The 24,166-nt window shown below is 51.4% G+C and overlaps 1 protein-coding gene across 3 annotated transcripts in view; it reads left to right on the top strand.

Annotated features, from left to right (window-relative positions):
* Positions 1 to 443: 443 nt before the first annotated feature.
* RIMS3 (regulating synaptic membrane exocytosis 3) overlaps positions 444 to 24,166 on the top strand; it is a 58,738-nt gene continuing 35,015 nt past the window's right edge. Inside the window, exon 1 of one of the 3 annotated variants that reach the window (XM_065576900.1) lies at positions 444 to 527. The gene's annotated coding sequence lies outside the window, so the exon portion shown is untranslated. Of the gene's footprint in view, positions 528 to 1,703; positions 1,842 to 16,406; positions 16,835 to 24,166 lie in introns of those variants that run through there. The other 2 variants (XM_042854035.2, XM_008167133.3) reach the window with 2 other exon arrangements.

The following is a 24,166-nucleotide window of genomic DNA, read 5'->3' on the forward strand; positions in this document are numbered from 1 at the left end:
CAGGTTTGATAGGCTCCTGTCAGAGTGCTCCTGATAGATCTTAGCGTGTGCTTCCCTACCGTGGTTTTAGGAACCCTCCCTATGGCCTTGGAGAGAGATGTCATGTTCTCCATGTTATTTTGGGGAGTGCCTTCCAGTACCGCATGGGTTTAAATTTCAGATATGGCTCTGAGATGCCCAGCTGGGCCCTTCACTATTTCCAGCCCCCAGGCCCCATCCCCTCGGCTCGCATCCAAGTGAAGTAACTGCCAGGAAGGGCTGGTAAGGATTTCTCACTGGCAGGGGACCCATTCGCCTGGACATGTGACCTCACAAACTGGAGTTTCACCTGGTGTTCACAGCCTGCTCTGGTTATTTATCTGCTCAAATGGCGGAGGGGCAAGGTACAAAGGACAACATGTGCCCCCAATGAAATGAAATAAAACAAACACAGGCAGGGATGGGGGGGGGGGAAGCAGGTGTAGCCGTATGGAGAGGAGAACTCTCCACACTGACACAGGAAATGGTTTCTTGTCCTAGAACTGCAGGTAGGAATGCACGTGGTCTGACTCCCCACTTTGTCCTGTTTGGGCGATACAGCTGCAGGTTCTGCATCTGAAGAAGTGGGGTTTTTTTACCCAGGAAAGCTTATGCCCAAATCAATCTGACTCCTCGTTGTTTTTGTGGATACAGACTAACCCGGCTGCCCCTCTGAGGTTCTGCATGGACATTGAAAAGTATGTGGTGACTTACCGCCACCTAACTCCAGCACAGACCCCACCCTAGTGTGACAGCAGGCCCACTGAGATCAATCCCCAGAGTGCTAAGCATTTAGGAATGTAACCTGGGCAAGTGGGCACCAAAGCTGCCTTTGGGTGGAGAGACCGACGCTGACACCCTGTGTGTATTTTCAAAGCGTAAGGGGCTGAGACACTACAGTGACAGGTGTAGAAGAAGAAGGGGAGCACTGAGGCGGGTCAGAAGCAACCCACATGACCCCCCCCCCCCCCAGAATTACCTATCCCACCTCCGCCATCCCCAACTTTGGGGATTCTGCTAAAATGGGAACCTGGATGTGAACTCGGGCTGGTTTCCTCCAAAACCCAGCGTGTCAAAACAAAACACACACACCTGCTTTTGTCCCCTACCTGTATGCGCTGGGGGTACAGACCCCACCCCGTGGCAGGCAGGGAAAGGGTTAATCCCCTCCTTCAAGCATAGGTGCTGGAACTAGAGGTGCAGGGCGTGCGCACCCCCCGCGCCCTCTTACTTGAAGTGGTTTCCATGACATACGGGGTTTGCAGTTCGGTTCAATGGCTCGCGGCGCCCCTGCCTTCTCGGCTGGAGGAATCCGCGGGGCTGGGCCAGCCGTGGGGGTTCATTACCCCCTAGTCACCGTGCCAGCGGGCTGTGCCGAGCGCGGCTCTCTAGGAAGCGGGGGGAAGGGGACCTGCTGCGCCTGGCTGGGAGTTTTCTTCCCCTTGGGAATTTGGCTGCAGGCGGCCACGTGCTGGAGGGAGGCTGGGGCTGCGGGAAGCCTGGGGGTGACACGCGGCCCTTGCGGGCACAGCCCTTTTTACAGAGGGCTTTAAACTCGCCCCGGGGCGGTGGAAGAGAAGCCGGCTGAACAAAGCGCGGGGCGTGGCAGGGGGTCTCCGCTCTCCCTCCGGCCCGGCCGAGGCGCCTCGCTTCTCTGCCGCCGCCCGCAGGACCTGGAGCCCAGCAGATGGGCTCCCGCCCCGGCCGCCGGGTCCAGCAGCGGGTGCCGGGCCAGCCGTCCCGCTAGCGAGCGGAGCCCAGCAGCGCCCTCCCGTCCGGGGTCCAGCCGCGGGGAGCGGGTCCGAGCAGCCTCTGGGAGCCAGGTGAGTGGCGAGCGCTGCCCGGCCAAGGGGGAGACCAGCCCGGCCCCACCTGCTCCTGGGGGTCCGGTCAGTGGTTGGAGTAGGGCGGGGGGGGGCAAGACCCCTGGGCTCTATTCCTTGCTCTGCCCCCTTCTCCTCCCCCCACTCCTTGGGGGAACCCCTTCACGGCCGTGCCTCGATTTCCCCTTTCCTGTAAAATGGGGGGTGCTGGCAAAGCATCCAAGAGTCCTGCCTGGAAGGGCCCATGACAATGGAAAGTCCGAACTCCCAGCATGGCTGGGCCCCCCGGCAAGGCAGGGGGTTAGTGGTCACCAGCCACCTTGGGTCCGGCATTGCCGGGGCTGAATGGTCCTTCCTCTGGGGAAGGTGATGGAAGTGGGTGGCTGGAGCAGCACCTCTCTCTTAGGCTGCCTCTGGGCACCACTACCAGCTGCTCCGAGTCAGGCAGGGGAAGACTCCTGGGGAGGTGCATTTGTGTGGGGCATGAGGACAGCAGAGGAAGCATTAGACCAGGGACCCATTCTTAAAGGCCCTTTGCTAGAGCTGACTTCTTGGGGTGGTGCGTGAGAAAGAAGCAGGGGACCAGTCGATGTACGTTGCCTCCCTGGTGACTTCTCTTTCCAATGCGTGAGGCAGCTCAGTCCGGCCGCCTTGAAACTCCTGGGTGGAAAAAGGACCAGGAAAGCAACGTCCGAGAAGTCTGGGCTCTGCCCAGGTGAGGCTGTTGGGTTTTTGGCTACACCTAGTGACCTCCCCTGAGAGGTTTGAGTTGTCGGCAGAGTGGGTGTGTCCTGCCCCACTGTCCCTGTTCCCAGCCCAGTGATCCCCCAGTTGGTAGCTGGTACAGAAAGGAAAAGAAATCCAGGCAGTTCTATGGCTGGTGCAGAAGCACCGGTCTGCTGGAGGGCTCTCTGGTATCCATACCCTGCAAGACGCTTCAATAACAAACAAACAAAAACCCAACAACACACACACACAAACCAACTTCCCCTTCTATTCCCAGTTGTGGCGGGAGTTCTTCCAACTGGGATTCTGCCCCATCGTGCAGCTGCGCCCAACTTCACTAAGTCCCATTCCCTGGCCTAAAGAGACCAAGCATGCAGCTCCCAGTTCAAGAAGGAGCCTTACCTCCCATGCCCTGATGGGTGACTGACTGCACAGGGGTGTGACTAGAGCAGTCACTTTACACCCTCTAACTTACTCTCTGTCATTTTGCGGTTGCTCCTCTTGCCCAGAGACTGGACGTGTCTATGTCCCCTCCTGGCTTTCATGTGCTAACTGCATGTGGTTGGGTTCACATTCCCCAGGCTAGAAGAGGCTTCTTGAAAATGTCTCTGTTCCTATTACCCATTAAACCGGCTGAAAGGGAGTTGTGTCCGCTCCCACCAGATGAGATGTAAGGGAAACACTCGTGGAGCAGGCAAGTTTAGAGCTGCACCCTCAGGGGAGGGGACAGTCTCCTATTATGGCCCGATCCTGCCAAGGAGTGAGTGCCGAGCACCTGCCACAGCAGCCTGTAGGGGTTGAGGTCGGAGATGCACAGGGTTGGGCTGTGTGTGGCTGAATTTTCGGGGATGCTATTTGTAAGTAAGTTCTGATGGGGTGGGCTCTGGAGTATCCTTCCTGTGAGAAAGCTGGCTCTGGCCTTCCAAATAGACTCCCGGATCTGTCCTGTTTATCTCTCTGGAGATAAAAGAATCCTGGCAACAAGCAAGGGGTTAAAATCCTGCCCAAAGGCAGCCAGAAGCCCTGCAGTTGCTGCTTCCAGCCATCTTCCAATTAGGCTTAATAAGACAGTGGCAATCCCTGAGGGGAAATGTGGGCAAGACTAATTGGCAGCAGCAGACACACCATTGCCTGGAATGCTGGGAATATAAACGAGCAGCAGGGGGAGTGTGCCCACCCCAGGAGCGGACTGGGAGGGGTACACGCCCTCCTCTCCCGCCGGGGCTTTGATCCAGAGCTGTGGGAATCTTTGGCCTTTGTATTGAGATCACATAAGATGCTTGTGCAGGAAGCTTCCGTGTAGATGGGTTGGACACATTTCTACATTCAAATGGAAAATGGTGGCCCCTGTGGTGCGATCTAGGACTCCACCGTGCAGGTTCTCTTCCCACCCGACTAAACGGCCACGCCAGCTTGCTTGTCTCATGCCTGCATATAGATAGAGCTCTGCAAATCTGCGGATATCCACGTCATATCCTTGGATAGTGGATCGGATGCAGATACAACCGCGTCGGGCTCTACTCACTGGTGGCGCTTGGCCCGTGGCGTCTGGTTCAGGCAGCCCGGGGGGCGCAGCGTGCTCGGGGCCAGTGGCTAGACGGCTGGGTGGAATTGGGGCTGTCCAGTACCCGCTCGCCATGCCACTTCCTGTCCAGCAGCTTGGGCCCCTTGGGCAGTGCCAGCATCCTCACCATGGCATGACACCACTGGCAGCGCTCCCAGTCCTGGGCCTGGCCCGCTGGCTCTGGGGCAGCAGGGCCTGCCCCCCACCATGGGGACTGGAGCGGGTGGGGCCCCAGTGCCCTACTCCTCTGCCCCAGTGTGATGCCACACGGACTGCTGAAGCATTAGTTCCTCACTGGGAACATCACTTCTGTGTGATGGTGGAGCCCTAGGGGTGGCAGCTTTGTTGCAATTAAAACGGTGCACAGTAGTTGAGTAGCAAACAGCTTATCCGGCAAATTTCATTCCTTCTTATGTGCACAAATGACATGTCAATACTTCGCTTCCCATGTATTTGTTTGTTCAATGTTCTTTGACAAATGACTTATGCAAACATAGGGTCGCTGGGGTTGCGCGGTAATGGGTCGCTTTAAGTCACATGCATTGTTTTCCCACCCTGATTGGCGGACTCCTCCTAGACAAGAACTTTCAAGATGGCGGCAGGGGTGCTTGCACTGGTGCAGATGTGTACAAGCATGAGTAACGCTGCGCCACGGGTGCTGCAAAGACAACGCCTCCTGAATGAAAGTTGTCGGTGCGAACGGCGGTGAGAGGCAAACAGCGGCGCCGCAGAGGCCCTTGGTTCTCGTCTAAACGTTGGAAGAGTCTTGCTGTATTAGCCTAGCTCCCATTAGGATGTTAACGGGAAGGCTGGGTGGAACCTCCCAGAGTGCTCTCTGCTCCTGATAGCTGATGAGGAGGAAATTAAAGTGGTCCTTCAAGGCCGAACAAAACAATTAGCCCTGAGTTGAATTGCATCATTTGGTGCATGGGGAATATTCCATGGGCCTGTGGTGGTTTTATTTAATTAGTGCTGTGCAAGAACATGAACTAGCCTGGCCTGCAGATCCCCTCTCGCCAGGGGGAGTCGATGTCTCTCTTCAGCTTCAGAGACAGAGCATTGGCCTCACCCCCCAGAGTGCTGCTTTGTTTTGAGCTGAGAAAACAAGGATTCGAAGAATCCTTACCTCTGTTGAAGGGAGCAATTCTGCCCAGTGAGCCCAGATGCTCAGGGGAGTCGAGGCCCCTTTGTGTGGCTCTGGTGAAGCAGAGGGATCTTAAAGTAAGTGAAATGGGTGGTGTGCTGGGGCTTTCCAGACCAGGGGTCCCCAATGCAGTGCCCGCGGGCGCCATGGCGCCCACCGGGGCATCTAAATGCGCCCGCGTACTGGCCGGTGGACGAGCATCCACCGAAATGCCGCCGACAAGCAGCGTCATCCAACAAGCAGCGTCATCTGGATGACGCTACTTGTCGGCGGCATTTCGGTGGCGATGCCTATTGACGTTGCCATTTGTCGGCGGCATTTCGACGGATGCTCGTCCGCCGCCACGGTCCTCCGTGACTCGTTGTCTGGCACCCGCCAGACAAAAAAGGTTGGGGACCACTGCTTCAGACAGTGTAGAGCTGATGTAAACTTGACGCTGGCTCAGCTCCCAGCATAGGAGCGTGGTGGAGTATCAGGTACCTGGAATGCCCTGTACTGTGGCTCTTCTGTTTCCCAGGGTCCACATGCGTTCATGGAAAGCAGCGTATTAGATGGAGCAGGCTCAGGGCTGTTCCAGGTTACAACGGAGGTGGGCAGGAAGCATGAAAGTGGCCTTACAGTCCCTGTAGCCCCCACCACTCCTGCAAGTACAGGACCAGGGTAACAGAATCAGGCCTTACTATTTGTTCACTTGATTTGCCTTGGCACAGCCATATGGAAACCATCACGTTGTACATGATGCATTTAGAGTGTTATGAACATGTCTAATTTTCCGGCTGATTAAAATCCAGGTAGTGTGGCGCCACGTACTCAAAGCCGTTTCAGTGCGCTTAAAATATTGTGTCACACCATCTATCTTAACGAGCAGGGAAACCAGCGAGCTTAATTGTTTAAAGTGATTTAGCACTGCCGTGACAGCCGTGGTGCTGGCCTGTTCTAGCCATGCTGTGAGTGCAGCGCAGGCTCCCCTACATGAGTGGTTTGGACGGGCGACAGGATACTTTGTCCTCTTGCTGGGGCAAGTTGCAAATGGAAGAGACCTCTGACCCCACCCAGCTCCAATTGAAGCTCACGACAGAACTCCCTAGTGACTGCAATGAGAGCAGGATCACTTGGACTCACATCTCCCTTCACCACCTGGGAGACCGTTCTGTCCTTGGCCTCTGCCCGGTTCCCGCTGCGACTTCTTGTGAGCCTCCCTAGCAAGAGGTTGCCCAAGAATCATCACCAGTCATCAGCTGATAATGCCTCCCTCTGGTCACTAGTGACTTAAACTGAAGTGGAACAGGCAACCCTAAGGCAAATAGCTTTATATCCATTTACCAGCCTCTCATATAACTCTTGCAGGAACAGTTCTGAGCCACTTGCAGAGTGGTCACAAGTCCTGGGCCATTAAGTATCCCCCCTCCCCCTCTGCTTCCACGTAGCAAAGGCAGCCCTCCTTCCCAGTGTCTGCTCCCCCCAACGACAAGATCTAGACTTTTCTTCCCAGGAGGAGCGAGGTCTCAGGGACACTTAGTTATTTGTTTGCGTTCGGCACGTACGGGTAGCACAACCCCAGAAGCAATTCTCTCCCAGCCGGCTTCAATACTCCCAAAGGGAGGCGAGTCTTGTTGATGCTGCTGCATGGCTCTAATGAAGCACGAGCAGCTAGTCTCACATCAGCCGGAGCCTCAGAAAACTCTGCACCTTCTGTTTGAAAAACAATTCCGCTTTCCTGGCTTTTTCTGCTCCCCGGGCTAGATCTGTTTGTAAGTTTCCCTTTCTGAAACGGTGGGGTTTTGTCTTCCGCATACCGTAAAGCAAAGAGCGGCTGCTTTCGAACAGGCTGGGAGCCGTGCACATCAGGATGGACGAAAACAGTAATATTGGGGTAGCATCTCGAGCCCTCAATTAACGGGAGCCCCTGTTGTACTAAGTGTTGTACAGACACAAAGTGACAGTCCCAGCCGCAGAGAGCTTGTAATAGTCACCTTAGGGATTTAAGGGGTTAGGCAGAGAATATAAAATGATTCATCACACTGGAAACCTCTGACACCCCCACCCACTGTCTCCTAGGCTGTGGAATAGCCTCCCTAGGAATGAGATATAGACCAGGGAACAATCCTGCATGGATAGACTGGATGATCAACAGGCCTCTGGACCTCTAATCTCTACCTACACGTTTCATGAGAGCCATCTCATCCAGCTGCTTCTCCGCACCTCTGGGATCTTCTAAGCCACTCTTAGAAATCTACTTTCTCAAGCAAAAGTTACTGGAAGCCTCGTGTCCCTTAATACAGAAGAATGTTCAGAACTTTGTGCCATCTTCCAGCTCCGTGAGGCCGGTGGCTCCTGGTCTCTCCCATTTAGAGAACAAACAACTCAGCTGCTGCTGCTACACAGAGTTGAGCGGCAATTAACCATTAAGCCCTCGAGGCCACCCCACAGATGTGTAGACTCTTTCGATGGATCCCAACAGTAGTCCAAAGGCAGGCAAGCAGGGGATATAGGCTGTGGGGATGCTTCAGGGAACAAAGGAATCACTGGATACCTTTTTGAATCCATGGCCCTTGCAATAAATGGGATCAAAGTCTGCACTTACCCTCAGGCTCCTGGGACCTGCATGTCCACACAGCAAAGAAAAAACCCGTGCCAACCAACTCGGGCTTGCGGGGCTCGGGCTGCAGGGCTGTTTCATTGCAATGTAGACATCCGGGCTTAGGCTGGAGCATGGGTTTTTGGACCCTTTGGGGTGGGAGGGTCCCAGAGCTCAGGCTCCATCCTGAACCCAGAAGTCTACACAGGCTTGTTGTGTGCAGGTTCCAAGCTGTCCAAATAGGGGGAAGATCAGGCACTGAACTGCTGTCCCCACCTTGGCCCTTGGGGTGCCAGTGGTGTCCGGTGCCAACTTATTTCCTTCACCTTCATGTCTGCTGCTTGAGTGGGAGCTAAGGCAAATCCATGAGGTGCCCCGTCCCAGTGCCCACCTGCTTTCTTTTTGTTTGATGACAGCCCTTGCCATGCCTAGACGTAGACTGTCCAGCCCTACACCTGCCATCTGGACAACGGCCGCCTCTGGGGAGGAGCACAGCAGCTCTGTAACCGCCACACAGCAACACTGCGAGTTGAGGAGGGAAGTGAAGAGGAATGCTATATTCTATAGACAGTATTTGGTCCTGCCATGAGGGCAGGGCACTGGACTCGATGACCTCTCGAGGTCCCTTCCAGTCCTAGAATCTATGAATCTATGAATCCTATATCCCCAAACTGGAGTCTGCCCAAGACCTTTACAGCTTTTGCCCCTCGTGTTCGAGGCACTTGACAGCAGAGTGATGGTACAGAACAGGACAGAAACTTGACGGGGATGAGGGGGTGGTGGTCACAGGGTAGGTAGGGAAATCGGATGTTATTCTCTGCAAGAAATCCAATGCTGGTAGGAGTATCCGAGAGGCAGGAAGCTAGAGAGCATCCCTTCCCTCGAGGAAGCTGCTCCATGAAATATTGATAGGATTCGCACACAGCAGCCTCTGGAATGGTGTGAGCTGCATTGCAGAGCTCAGAGCCCTGCAGCAGCGCGAAGCCAGGGGCTGTTGGCTCTCCGAGGAGAAGCTTCTTTTGTAGAACTCATTTATGCCAAGGGGATTCCATGCTGGCCTCCACCCTGCTGGAGGAAAGCAGCCCCTACCCCTCCACCCCCACTGGCAACCTTGTTCCTAGCGCTGCGACTCACCACACGGTGACAGTTCAAGTACTGAAGTGGCTGGGAACTCTCTTCTACACAGCTTGGGAGGGACTGGGTGGGAGCTGTCGACAACTCTAGGGACCAGGTCGCTTGGGGGCAGCAGTGGGATTCACTGCTTCCCACCTTCCTGAAAACTGAAGTTGGTAGTGACTAAGAGCTCCCACTGCCCGTTAGCTGCCATCTCTTGTCTTCCTCCCAAGACAGGCCACAGCACTTGGAGGGGGTTTCTATGTCTGTGCCTTCTCCACTAGAAATACACCGAGACAAATCTTTAAAATAAGATTCAGCCCCTACCAAAACAAGACACGCCACTGCACATTCTCCCCCTGGGGAGAGCGCGAGAGAACATGTGATGTGCAGTCACATTGCTTAATGTGATCCCTGAAGGCACTCTGATACCACACTGATAAGAATGTGTATAAAAGAGAAAAAACTTGTTCGGTTTGCTCAAGGGGCATCGTGGATGAAGAACAGAGGCTCCGCGTGGGTGTTAGACCTTGTGGCCCTTTTCACGTGACAAAGGGTCCTTGGCCAACATAATTCTTCTTGCAGTGTTGGGTAACACGCCACACCTCCTGGGCGGAGAGACGGGGCGTTGAACTGATTCCCGTCTCTACTGGGACATTGGTAGCTACCCAGGGCTGGGTAGTTGACTGTGTACTGCATACTGTAGCCATCTGAACCTTCGTGTCCATTGCAGGGATAACACCAAGCCCTCCTATTCCAGAAGCACAGGCCCCCGCCGCTTGTGCTAGAGAAGAACTTGCTTTAGCAGTATAGGGGCTAAGAAGCAGTTCGGATTCCATTCAGTCCGGGGCAGAAGTGCCTACCTACACCCCAGCCAGTTCATGAGTGTAGAGTTTGCAGAGCATTAGACACAATGAAGGTGAGAGTTGCTGAACTATTTAACATTTCCTCCCCTCTGTGCAGTGGGAGAGCATTTGTGTGATAAGTTCAGTCTCAGGAGCGGTTTTAAGGAGGCACAAAACCAATGGCCAAGGGACCCAAACACCCCCCCACCTTCCCATTCAGGAGAGGGTGCCCCCAGTTTGCAGGACCATGGGCTTAAAGGGGTGGGGGTGTCTGAATGGAAAGGGAGTGAAGACAGTGAGTGAAGGAGGTGGGAGGAGGGCAGAGATGAGGCCCTCCAAAAGCAGACCTGCTGAGATGCCCCCAAACTCAAACCCCTCTCCTGCAAGCCCCAAATTTGGTGCTGCACTCCTCTTTGCAAGCTGACACAGGTGAAGTCCCAGCCAGTTTACCTCTTCTTCGAGCTAGCGAAGGAAACCACAGACCAGTTGCTTTACTGGGGGAGCCTGGCCTTGTGTGACGGCTGCTGGTTATTTAGACATACTAGGCGTGATCGTTCCACTCTTAACTTTGTCGTGGAAGGGATCAGCCCAGCAACCGGAGATGTTGCAGTGGGGGTGGAAGGCGGGCAGCAGAAGTCTTCCTGAGATTAAACACGCGCACACCCCAAGCAAGACAATACCAGCTACTGCAGGGTCCTGCTGATGGGCCCCGGAGAGCCAACCCAAGTAGCAGAACCAATGCACCCATTGCATTATTTCTATTAGAGTGGCAGCTGGGGCTCACAATGTGCTAGGCACGGCACAGCACTAGTCCCTGGCCTCTAGACCTTGCAGTCTAAGGGACACAGACAAAGTGCAGGAGGGGAAACCGAAGCAATGTCGCCTGCCCCCGGTCACGTAACAGAGCCATGATTAGAACCCAGGTCTGACTCCCAGTCCGCTGGCCCGTAGCCTCTGCACACACGAGCCAGTGTAGAAGGCAGGTTCTGCAGCCAGAGCGAGGCCAGATCGTGCACTACCTGCTAGAGGGATGCCATGTCGGAGCCTTCTCGTCTCCATTTGATTGGCTGCCCCACAACTCCGCCCCTACGCTGAGGCTGTCATGAATGTTTCTGGAGCCCGATGGAGTGTTTGATGCTGTGACTGAGCCCCGGGAGGCTCGTGCGATGGGCGCGTATTTTATGGAAGCAGGTCATGAATAAATAACCGTGCACGTGACTCAGCTGGCACGTGGAAACCGCTCTGCACACCTCACGGTGCCTCGGAGCAGGAGATTGCAAGCGCTCTCATGACGCAATCCATAATCACATTCTCCGTCGTCTCCACTCAGAGTGCACTGAGACCCTCCTTGCAGCCCGACGGCGCTAATTATTTATTGATCCTGATTGCAGCTTCCATTAGGCCCGGCGCTCTCTGCCTTGCCTTTGCCCAAAGATGGAGAACGCAGCGCCGGCTGAGGAGGAACACAGCTAGGCAGAAAGCGCAGGTTTCCCATACTGCCTGTTTTCCCAGCTCCAAGCAAAGCCCTAAATCCAGTGGCTTGGAAACAGTTTCACGATGCTCAGACAGGGCCTGAAGTATCAAAGGAAATCAATATTAAAGAAGCCTTTTCTAAGACAGCAGTGGCTTAGTTTTCCAATGCCACGTGATACGTTCATGTTCCAAGGCATCACCCGCTGCATGCACAAACTCTGTCGAACCGGGGAGGAGCAGGACTTATGCAAATGTTAGAAGGGGAGAGGGCTTCCTCGCTTTACTTTGTTCCGCCATGGAGCGGAAATAGCCAGCTCTTTGCACCCTGTAACAGACGGCTGGAGGCTCTGCCGCAGACAGACCGTGGGCTTTGTGGCTGCCACGGTGGTAAATCCACATGCACATGCCGATGGCGCTAAGGTGTATGGAAACATGAACCAATCCCTGCATTCCTGATCTGCAGCTCATCTTTCCTTTCTGAGCATTGCAGGAACCAATTTGGCCAGGAGGCTCTGAACATCTCACAATAGCTGTAATGGAAGCCTCCCATCGGTCCACTAGCTGGATTCCATCCTCGTTCCAGCGTTAAGGAGAATGAGTTGCTATAGGAACAGAGAGCTCTCAGTCACTGGCCATTTTCACACCAGGGACCCAGGATGTGCTCTGCTCATCCACTTAGCAGCGAATTCAGATAGACTCAGGCCCGTGGTGGACAGCGAGCATAACCGTGGACGCAGCGAGAGCAGCACAGTAGCAAAGCAGACCAACTGTGCGCTCATGCTTCTGTCCCTGTCTGTTTACATGCAGCATCCACTGGCTTCCCAACCCAGCGTGACTCCAGATATTTCCAGATAGACCTAATGGCCCATGAAGCTATTTGGAGCAGAACAAGAGGACTATAGGAAGGGTGCAGAAGAGACTAAGCCACCATCACCATTGGGCAAGATTCAAATCTAGACAGTGGTTAACGATGGCACTCAATGGGCATTGAATTGGACGAGTCACATAAGGGAGTGCCTCTTAATTAGCCTCTTGCAAGAGTAATGGATCATGGAATATGGACTTGAGTCAGAAGAGCTGTGGCCAGGGCAGAATGCCGGGAGAGAGAAGTGAAGCAACACCATCTACCAGATAGTAACCGTGTCTCCAACCCCAAGAGTTCACAAGTCATGAGTTCTCCCTCGCCCTCAAGTCATGATGGGCTTAACCAGCATGAGATTTAATTCATTTTAGGATCTTTATATCTGCTCTCTGGTTTTGAGCTTTTTGGGGGGTGTCATGTTTTCAAGCTTTTCACTGCAAGCAGCGGGTAGATTCTCACATAACATGACTCCAGGAGTTGGCACTTCAGGAAACCCCCCCAATATCACAAGACTTGGGATAAAATCATAGGAGCTGGCAAGACTAACAGTAGGCAAGTTTAGCTACTTTATCATAAGACCTTTGCATCTAATTTTTTATTATTCTGGTCCCTTCATTTAGTCCCTACTTCAGCCAGTGCCGTGTGCTTTCCCAGTGCAGTCCTCAGCGTAAGTGATCCAAGTAAATCCATTGGGTTGCTCCTGATTCCCTTGGGCAATACCATTCCAACAGCTAATAGATCTCAATTGCCAGGGAGCATTCCATAATATTCTGTTGAAATGATCCTTCAGATGATTTTAGTCCGGTCCTACTCCTTGTTACATGAAGTGGCTGGATATCCTGGTTGGGCATAGTTGGAGAAACAGCTTCTGGCTATTGGGAGCAGCTGTTTCTTGGGTCAGCCCAGGGGAGAAGCTACCCTCAGCCCTGCATAAACAGGGCATTCGAGAGGCTGAAAGACAAAGCCTTCGTGTACGCCGGCATTACCTGTATTTCAACACAGCTGTGAAGAGAGGGTTGTGACTAAGTCCTGTTATCCTGGTTTATTCTTGTATTTGTGGATAGAATATTAGTAATTGGTGCTTTTGCCTGGGTGGTAGCATGGGTCCCATGTGATCTGGCAACAACCAGGGCTATTTTTGGTAGTGTACATGGAGTGGGCTAACAGCAGCCACCGATACGGCTTGATCTCTATGCAGGGGAATCAAAAAGAAGGGAGATTTTTCTTTGATAAGTTAGGAACAGGTTGGGGGGAAGAGTAAGGGAGCATTCATAAACAACCACTATACTGCTTCTGTGGATTTTAGAGTCCTAGTCTGTCCAACACTGATTTGAGGGAAAGCAAAAATCGGGCATGATACGCCTGGACTTGGATTCCCTGCCAGTCTAGTCGTGTTTCCAGCTGCCTCTCCCATCCCTTTTCAGAAGTAAATTCTAACAATCCAATCAAGCATCCTCTGCCTAGTCCCCTGCACTGCAACATTTGGGATTAGCAACCGGCACCATCATTTGCATCCTCCCATTCAATTGGATGGCACTTTTTGCATGATTTAGAGGCTACCCAATTAGATGGCAGCATGCAAACTGCAGACTTAGCTCTTGTTTCTATGTCCAAAGTTTGATACACAACTGTCCCAGATTTAAATTACTAAATAATTTCAGGTGGATTTTAAATGCTTCTTTTGGGGAAAGGCGCTTACTGAAACACAGGGCCAAAAATCTGCAGTCCTTTCTTAAACTCCTATTGCAATTTTGCTCAAGAAAGGACAATGAATTTGGAGGCTAATACACACACACACACGTCTTAATTTTTAGGTAGAAGCAGCCACTACAGCTTGTATGAGAGAAGATTATTTTCCATAAAACTTAAATTAAGGACCCGATGGAAACAAGTTTCATGCACCCAATTTGTGAGCAATTAAGGATGCATGTCTGGTCATTGCACTTGCAAGTTTTGAAATTCATCTGCATTCAGTTATTCACCTCGTTGCCCAGTTAATTGCTTGCTCAAGTTTGCTGAGCAATTGCTCATCTAACTTTAAAAAAAAAAATCAGGTCTGAAGGTGTCCAAATGTGGTTTGTCGGACAGGGTTCTGGAAAACTCAAACTCATGTGGGCTCATGAGTTTTCACACAAAATCAGTGTTTCTTACCTTCTAATCGAAGCCATTCTTTACATCCCATTAAGAAATGGCAAGGACCACAGACTAATAGTTCTTAGAAGATATGTCTAGACTGCAATTAAAAACCTGTGGCTGGCCTGTGCCAGGTGACTGGGGCGAAGAGGCTGTTTAATTGCGATGTAATGTCTAGGCTCAGGCTCCAGCCTGAACCCAAACGACTACACCGCAGTTAAACAGCCCTTTAACCAAAGCCCCGCCAGCCCGAGTCAGCCGGCGCGGGCCAGCTGCTGGTGTCTAGTTGCAGTGAAGACGTACCCAGAGCTTTCTATTTTCATTCAAATTCGGAGATCGTTTTTTTTCAGGGTTTGCACGCTTCTGGTGCTCGGATAGTGTTCTGGATTCCCCCCAGCTTCAGTGTCCCTTATGGGCATTTTAGAACCCCGAAAAAAATCTGTTCCAAATTTTAGGATTTTTGTCCCAAGTCTCTTGCGTTGAGTCCTACAATCTGTCTGATCTGTGGACACTGAATTTACGCTCATGCTACAAAGGTCTCATCACTTACCCTGTCCAGTAAAGAGGGGCCAAACAAAAACCCACGATATGGATGTTGTGTTCCTCTGTGGGTAAATACTTAAATAGTCATTGGGAGGGAGGGAAAGCATGAGACTGATTCTGTAGTCCAGTGGTAAGGCCTCCCCCCCGCCCCCCCAGAAGATAGGAAAGCCTAGAGAGCCTAGGTCCAGTCCCTCTGCTTCAACTACTCCTTCATTGGGTATCCACAAGCTTCAACAAGAGAGGCTGAGGGAGCCCTGCATCAGAACGTCCCATAGCTCAGTGGTCACCCCCGTCTCCTGAGAGGTAGGAGAGCTCTGTTCAAACCTTTTCTCCCCTCTCTGCCGGATGGGGGAATTGAACCTGGTCTCCCACATCCCAGGTGGGCACGCTTACCACTGAGCTAAAAGTTATACGGTGGCCTTTTCCTCCTGCTGAATTTTAAATAGGACCCGATCCACTCGGTGGCCCCTGAGCACGCTAACTGGATCAGGCCCTACACGCAACTTAGGCATTTGTCTACCAATCTTCCCCTGTTCGTGAATTGCTGTGGGGCTCATGGGGGAGATAAGTGCCCGGACACCTAGAGGGGGGCTGCAGTGCACGTGCCCAGAGGCAGGAACAAAGATGCCCAAGGAACAAATACTTAGCTGCTGAAGGAGTTTAGGTGCCCCCCGGGGGTCACCGGCGGGAGTTCTGTGGATTGCAGTGGAGCCAAAACTGGGACATAGGCACCCAAGTACCTTTGTGGATCTGGCCGTAGTCTCTCTGTCTCTCAATTTCCATCTATAAAATGGGGTTAATAATACTTCCTGCGTCTGTCTTGTCTGTTTAGATTTAGAAGATCTTTGGGGCCAAGAATCTCTTATGTGTACATACAGCATCTAGCGCCATGGGCCCCGATCTCAGCTGGAGCTGGATAATTATTATGAATAAGACAGGAGGAGCTCTAAAGCAAATGATCAGAGCTTTCTTATTCCCCACCCATCCCAAGTAGCGATGGGCTTAATCTGCAGCCAGGAAGATTTAGGAAAAAAAACTTTCAAACTAGAAAGGTAGTTAAGCTCTGGAACAGGCTTCCAAGGGAGGTTTTGGAATCTCCCTCACTAGAGGTTTTTAAGAACAGGTTGGACAAACCCCTGTCAGGGATGGTGTAGGTTTACGTGGCCCTGCCTCAGCGCAGGGGGCTGGACTCTGTGACCTCTCGAGGTCCCTTCCAGCCCCACATTTCTATGATTGTGCTTCTCCTAGGATCACCACCCACCACCTTTGGTTCAGCTTTGCTTTCTTCTTATCCTGAGTCAGGCATTCCAGCTCCAACGCACCCCATGGAAGACAATATTCAGCTCAGGCTCCAGACTTTCCCCAAGTTTATGGGAACTGGTTCTGACTCTTTCACATGTCCCCATTATAAAAGGTTAAGGGCTGGATGTGGGGGTCAGAATCCAGCTTCGCCAAAGATCGGGAGTATTTGGCTTTGAACCCCATCCCTAGTTACGCTGTTGTGCTATTACAGACCCCAAACAATGTCTTTGCATCCTGACGGGAGTGAGGGAGAGAAGTGGGAGCCCAAACCATGGAATATGAGGAATAAGGGGGAGAGGGAGGGAAGAGATGACATGTTAAAGAACCATCCTCTTTCTCCCCCCCCCAAAAAAAATATTGCTTGCGAAATAACTGTGATGATTGCTCCTCACATGCCTAGCATCTCACTTCTGAATTTCTTCCCTACCCCTGCTTTTGGCTGTGAGGAGAATTGGGTCAGGGAGGTAACCATGGAGATGCTTAAGCAAAGAGTCTACAGCTCCGCTCCTGTCTCTCTCCAGAAACCTTTAAAGATTAACTAGATTGTCGTCTCCTCGCACCAGGGATGGGATTTTGGGTTTGAATCATCTGGGGCAGATTTTTTTTTGGGTGGGGGATAGAAGAGGTGGGGTGTGTGTGTTTTGGAGAAGAAGCAGGGGTGTCTTTTATTCCTGTTATACCTGGACACCGTTGTCGGACTCCTCTATTTGGTAAGATGCATCATTTTCTTATTACCCCTTTTCCTTAAAGGTGTGTGCATGGGCGGAAGGAGAGTGGGGAGTAATAGCTCCGTTTCTCTTCTCTGGGGCATTTGCAGAGGTGAATATTTAATCAAATGCAACAGGAAATTAATTTTTCCAGACAATTGTGCCTTTGCATGTTGTGCATCTGCTAAAGCACATACAGGGATTTTTCTTTCGGTCTCTCTGTGGTCTGTGTGTGTGTTTCTATTAAAGCGACAGATCAGCAGGAGAAATGCTACTAACATGACATGTTTCTTTCATTTTGATTGCCCTTATTTGATTTCCTGCTATTCCATATGTCCTGAAGCGATTTTTGCCAACGAAAGCCCTAGCCCTGATTCCAGTCTGTGCAGAGAAATGGAGCTCGATTACTGGAGAACTTCTCAAAATGCTTCATTTTTTTTTTAACTGTAAGAATGGTGAAGGTCACTGATAAGCAACCAGATTAGGTTCTACAAGCCTGGTTTCCATCTCCTCTTTCTTTTCTTCTCCCACCCTCCACTGTCTTAGAGCAGCGATTCATGGCAGAGAAGGAAGGAAGCTTTAATGTAATCTAATCACTGATTGAGCACTGCAGTAATTTACTCTCAGAATGTTTAGTATTTTGCAATAAAATAAATACATATAGGAGGGAGAAAGGGAATTGGAAATTGCCTTGCAACCGCCTACTTGGTTAAAGCGAGTGTGTGAGAGAGAGGGGGCGCAAACCCCCCAAGTGCTGCAGATTTTGGACCAAGGATATTCTTGTGGTAATATGTTACATTGGACAGGTTGGTACCAGTTAGAGCCTATGGCTTCTGTGTGTGCTCCCCAGCTACTCGGGATCTGTTCTGTAACCACGCTTGTCTTGGCACAGCAGACAGCACGTCCTTCCAGTTCCCACCCCGGACTACCCGTTCTCCGAGGGAGCCATGAGCAGAGGGGGAGAATGGATAGGATAGAGGTAAAATTAAGGACAGGGTAATGAATACCTTCCCTCTAAGCTCAGCCATACAAGCGCATGCTTTCCTGGTCCTTTGGCACGGATTATTCTTTGTGTGCTGTATTGAAAGTGATCCTATTAGCGCTGAGCTATAATGATCTAATTTGTTACCACCGGAGCTTAGCGGTTCTCAGTGGTGGAGGAAAAGCAGTATAGGGAAAACAACAGCAGGATCCTCTGTGTTTTTCTGGCTGTATGCTATAACCCCTTAGGCTCCTTAGCTTGTTACTGTAGTTCTCTTCGGGATGATGAAACGGAGGTAACAGGGAACCTTAGAACCCCCTCCTTTATGGGGGGGCTCAGTTTTGAGCCAATGCCCCTGCATGTTGCTATGGGGCACTGTGTTGGTAGGGGTACCCCTCTCCAATGACATTAAAAACGATGACACTGTGTGTGTGTGTGTGTGTGTGTGTGTGTGTGTGTACATGTGCGTGTGCAAAAGCTAGGGTGTTGCCCTTGTTCAATTCCAATTGGGTGATTGCATTCTGCCTTCCCAAATTCTCCGCTGCAGTACCAGTTGAATACTGTATTGTTTACTTCCTGTCCTAACTGTGGTCCCAATCCAGCAAAGGCTCACACGTCTGCTTAACTTGAAGTACGTGAGTAGTTCCCATTGAAGTCTTTGCAGGATCGGGGTCTGGTTTTTTCATGTTGCTCCCGGGTGCTGTTAAACAGCTATTGTGCTCCACACCAGAAGCAGTTGCATTTCAGTGGTAGGCAAAATGATCCATATTTTATAGGAATATGCGATCATGAGATTTATATTCACTCGATTTATAATTCAGGAGTTTGTTCCCTCTCATCACTAAACAGAAACCTTCTCATAGTTTCAGAAAAATTCAAGCTCTTCTAACCCACTACATGGGAACACCTCTATGCCACTGGAGCTAGGCATCACTTCTGTTGTGCATTATAGGTTTCAATTTTACAGATGGGGAAATCAAGGCACAGAAAGGGGAAGCATCATGCCAAAGGCAAGAGAGGGAGCCAGTGTTGAAACTGGGATCAGAGCACTGGCCTCCTGGTGCTTTAACCACACAACTGAAGTGCCTCCCTGTTCTAGGAACATCATTACTGGGAATTATTTGATTGCTGTAGCCCAGGGGTGGGCAAAAGTTTTGGCCCGAGGGCCACATTGGGGTTGCAAAACAGTATGGAGAGCCGGGTCGGGAAGGCTGTGCCTCCCCCAACAGCCTGGTCCCTGCCCCCATCTGCCTCCTCCCACTTCCTGCCCCCTGACTGCCCCCCTCAGAACCCCTGACCCAGCCAGCCCCCCTGCTCCTTGTCCCCTAACTGCCTCCTGGGACCCCACCCCCATCCAACCCCCCTGCTCCCAGTTCCCTGACTGCCCTCCCGACCCCTATCCACACCCCCGCCCCCTAACAGGCCCCCCGGGACCCCACGTCTATCCAACACTTCCCCGTCCCCTGACCGCCCCCCAAACCTCTGCCCCTTATCCAGCCCCCCGGCCCCCTTACCATGCCGCTCAGAGCAGCATGTCTGGTAGCCATGCCGCCCGGCCAGAGCCAGACACATTGCCCAGCAGGAGCGCGCAACCCCACCTCCCAGAGTGCTGCCCGCGTGGTGGCGTGGCTGTGGGGGAGAGGGGCCAGCAGGGGAGGGGCCGAGGGCTAGCCTCCCTGGCCGGGAGCTTAGGGGCCAGGCAGGACGGTCCCGCACACTGAAGTTTGCCCACTTCTGCTGTAGCCCCTAGGAGCCCCAGAACCCCATGGTGCTGGGGCCATACAAACACTCAACAAAAGGACTGTCCCTGCCCCAAGAGAGCTTAGGGTGATTCTCCCAGAGCAATGGTAGAAGCCCTGTCACTGGTAAATTACAGCCCGCCTCAGTCTCAGTGATTGGTGGAGCTGTATTAGATATTGGTGAGTATTTGGACATCCAGGGCTTCCAAGTGAAAATATCTGCCCATCCCCAACATGTTACAAAGTTTAGCATGAATTATCGCTCCCCTGAAATGTCCTATCAAGAAGTGCATTGTTCTCCTATGGAAAAATGTCTGCCATCCAGGTACGGATGGAGAAACCATGCCATTCGGTGTTTCTATGGGACCTAGCACCATGGGGTCCTGGTGGTCCATGACTAAGGCTTGTAGGGGCTACAATAATACAAACCACTAATAATAATAATAATGCCGTGTGACCGCAGTAGACACACACACACACACACATCTGGCCTATCCACTAACAGATGACTGAAGAGAATAGTTCGTGAACAGTCTCCGGGGTGAAAATTCTTGATACAAATTACATTAGTGACTAATGAACAGTCTGAAGGTCAGCATCAATTCACTAAGGAAAAAGTGGGGAGGGGGCAAAACGAACAACAAATATTCATCGTGCCGGACCCAGCAAAACACTTAAGCATGTGCTTAACTCTAAGCACAGGATGCACCCCAGTGACCGCATTGGAGCTACTCCGTATGTCGAAAACGAAGCCCAGAGTTAAGTGTGGTGCTGGATCAGGGCCTTCACAAAGAATTCAACCAGCTCTGCTCAAGGCATTTAAATCCCTGGGAAATAAGCCGGCGGGCAACAGCCCCCAGGGAATGGGCTAGCTTGGCCACCTAGGTCTCTTCCATCTCTGATTTCTATGCTCCAGTAAAATGAAGGGTTTGTAACCCCACAGAGCAGGGCAAGGGGAGCCCATCAGGATCTAGCCATCCCAATATCCTGGTTAACTTGGGTGATGCACCACCCGATTTCAGCCACGATCCATTGTGCTCCTTCAGCATTGCCAGGAAAAGAGGCCATTTGCAAAGCAGTTACTGCCCCCCAGAGAGGAAACGAATGACTCAGGAACAGCACCTGACAAGCTTGAAGCTTCCTGAAGTCCTGAATTGAAGATTTCCTTCCCTGCCAGCAGCTGTTGCTCCCTCCCCCAGAGAACCCCAGCGAGGGAGGTGTCAGGACACAGGCACAGGACAGCGAGGCCCCTTTTGAAAAAGCCATGGCCAGGGGTCAGAGCAGATCCTTGCCATGTAGGTTTCAAAGGGATGGGAATCTGTAAGGCGGAATCCTCAAAAGACTATCAAGGTTGTGGCCATTCCAGGCTGCCTGGCAGCCAGAATCTCTGCATGTTGGGCACAGAAACCCAGGCCAAGATTTACCTGCGGCTCTGCAAAGGAGAAAGCAGAGCTGATGAAGTCTGCACTGGCGCCAGACAGGTAAAGGGCTCCCCCATCTGCTGAATTAACTCGCAGAGAAGAGACAGAAGAACCCAGTCTGGAGTTCTGCGGTCTGGGCAGTCTCCCAATCAAGTCAGTTCTCAAATAAGTAGCGCCACGGGGTTGAATTCTGCTCTTGCCTACACCAGTAGATTTACCCGAGAGTTACACCAGTATAGTAGGGAGGACTTTGGCCCTCTAGTTTGCACATACAAAGTACCTTTTACCCATCTTATCTTAAAGAGCTTTGCAAAGGAGCGCCACTATTTTACAGGGTGGGGAACGGAGGCACAGAGAGGTAAAGTGACTTGCTCCAGATCACACGGTGAGTCAGTGGCAGAGTTGGGGCTAGAGCCCAGCCCTTTGCTCTGGCCAGTGTCTGTGCTGCCTTCTCTGTTTCCATATTGGGTATTGCCTGTAAGTTTGAAGGGATTTTTGACAGAGAAATTGCAAGTGAGAAGTTTATGAGTAGCAGCTTGTTTTTTCAAGGGCCTTGAGCATGGTCATTTCAGTGTCGTCCCCTCTCTTGTCACATCTGAAGGCTTATTGATAGTAACCCCTTGCAATGGTAGAGCAACTGTCTTCTGAGGATCTTAAAGCACTTTGCAAAACTTGCGCTCATAGAATCAGGATGGGAAATAGCTTTAACATTTGCATATAGAGTTGTTGCTAGAGCTGAATGAATAATTGATTCAGGGGGTCAAACCATGAAAATCGGGGTGAGGGGGAAATGCTTTGGTTTGAACTGAAACTGATTTTTTTTTCTGTTTTTCTTTTTTCTCTCCAAATTGAAAAATAAAAATCATTTTGGGTCAACCGGACCATGTTATTAGATCAAATGAATTTCTCATTTGGAGTCCTTTTCCGCTGATTCATCCCTCTTTTTAGCTAGTTAACTTTCTAAATAAAATGCTGTTTTGAAATGAAAAATCATTGCAAAATGACAGGTTTAAACTTTGCCTGAAACTACTCCCCAAATGCAGAGACGGTCCTAGATTGGGACACAGCTTGGATATGGGGGGGTCCAGAGACAGGGTAGAGTCAAGGAGGATGCCCAGGTCATGGGCCTGTGTGTGGTACTGTTCATAGCTTTACCTGGAGTTCAGCTTGCAGCTGGCCTAGGAACTAATAAAGTAATGGGAGCGCCTTGGCAGAAAGGGGAGGGAGAATCGGGCCCAGGAGCAATAAACGTCAGGGTTAGGTAGCTCATTGTTGAGTCTCAGGGCTTCGAGGTGCAGAGGGTCTAGTGACCTGGGAGCTGGCCCTAAATAAAAGGGTGGGAATGAAGCTGAGCCTGGGAGAAGGAGATGGAGAGGATTGGGAAGTGCACTAGGCAGAACCAGCAGCAGCGGTGCACACGGGAGGGAAAAGGAGTAACTCCATCCATGGGGCAGAGGGCAGGCTCAGAAGGGGATCTTTGTAGAAGCGTTTTGGGTAGGATGGAGGGGCGGGAAGGCCAGGAGGTGAGCCTGAACGCACTTGCTCATTTTGTGCCGGGGGGGTACCTCCAATAAAAGGGGACCTCTCGTTTGTGATGGTCCATGGTAGCTCCCAGAAGCTGCACCCTATGTGATTCCCTAGTGCAGCAGTTCTCAGCTTTTCTCATTTTGTGCCAGTGGGGGTACCTCCAATAAAAGGGGACCTCTCGTTTGTGATGGTCCATGGTAGCTCCCAGAAGCTGCACCCTATGTGATTCCCTAGTGCAGCAGTTCTCAGCTTTTCTCATCCCATGATCCGTTGTTACAACCAACCCGAGTTTCAGGACCACTCTCCCAACTAGTCATAAAGAAAGGGCGGTTGAGAGCCCATATCCTCTGCTACTTACTGGCTACAGACCTGATCCAAAGCCCGTTGAAGTCACCGGAAAGACATCCGCCGATTTCAGTGGGCCCTGGCTCTGGCCTGCCCTTCATCTGTAAGGTCAGAAGATATAAAAGGGATATTACAGGGCACTTGTAAAACTGACATTTTTATTTGAAAGACCTCATTTTGAGCACTATGTTCTCCTTCAATTTTACCCTGGTGCTAAATATTGCTTTGGCAATTATGGTCTGCTTAGCAAACAGCACCCCTGCCATGCTCATCTGTAGAGAAGGGGAGGCAAAGCGACTTGCTAACGTGTGTGTGTGTGTGTGTGTGTGTGTGTGTGTGTGTGTGTGTGTGTGTGTGTGTGTGTGTGTGTGTCTAATGGTGGGTTAATAGTCCGATTCACTGCCAAATCTGCTAGTTGGCAGCTCAGGGCTCCTTTAAAAAAGGGGAGTCAGGAAAAGTATACTTATCCAAATTTCCCTGGGGTTGGCTGAGTCTTGGAGCTGAGCATACACCTTTTCTAGTGGTATTTGCATTTGTTTAAACTCTACATGAAACTTCTATACAAATTCTGTGTTTAGAAAGTCTCTCACCACCAGTCTACCAGAGAGGAGGTATCCCAACAAGGGAGTCAGAACCCACAGCTCTAGTCCCACCTCTGATACAGATGACCTTACCCGCCATGTGCCTCAGTTTCCCCAAACAGGACAATGAAGATGGTCCTTATCTCCCGGGGTGGGGGTGAAGATGAGGATGAGCTGACTAATGGTTTTGAAGCCCTGTTGAGATTCTGAAATGGAATTTGCCTATCAGAGGGCTAATAAAGAATAATTACTTAATTGGAGCCAAAAGCACATCCTGGCTCTGCCACTGATGTGCTGTATGCCCATGGGCAAGTCACTGGCCCTCCCTGCGCTTCTGCTTCCCTTCCTACCCTTTGTCTCTAGGTTGCATGTTCTTGGGGCAGGCAGTGCCTCTCACTACATGTCAGATAGGTACAATAAGAAGAGTAGGCCCCTGCCCCAACAAACAGGCTATAGTTCCCATGAAATAATGCACTTGCCAATTGCTGTGCAAGTTGTGTATCCTGTTGGCATAACAGCTGGACACCCAGGGCTAGGGTCCAGTCTCAGCTACTTCCGATTTATCCCAGTGGTGTTTACTCTGGAGTTGTGACCAAGAGCAGAATTTGGGGCCCAGTCTAAAATCCCTATAGTACCTTGCAAAAAATAGAATAAACTGAAAGTGCCTCGACATTACTAACCAGAGCTGGGCAGTACCCGAGTCTCCCATCTCTCCACTGATGCAGCATTCCAGCAGCAGA

Source organism: Chrysemys picta, chromosome 23, assembly GCF_011386835.1.
Source record: "Chrysemys picta bellii isolate R12L10 chromosome 23, ASM1138683v2, whole genome shotgun sequence".
Taxonomy (NCBI): domain Eukaryota; kingdom Metazoa; phylum Chordata; order Testudines; family Emydidae; genus Chrysemys; species Chrysemys picta.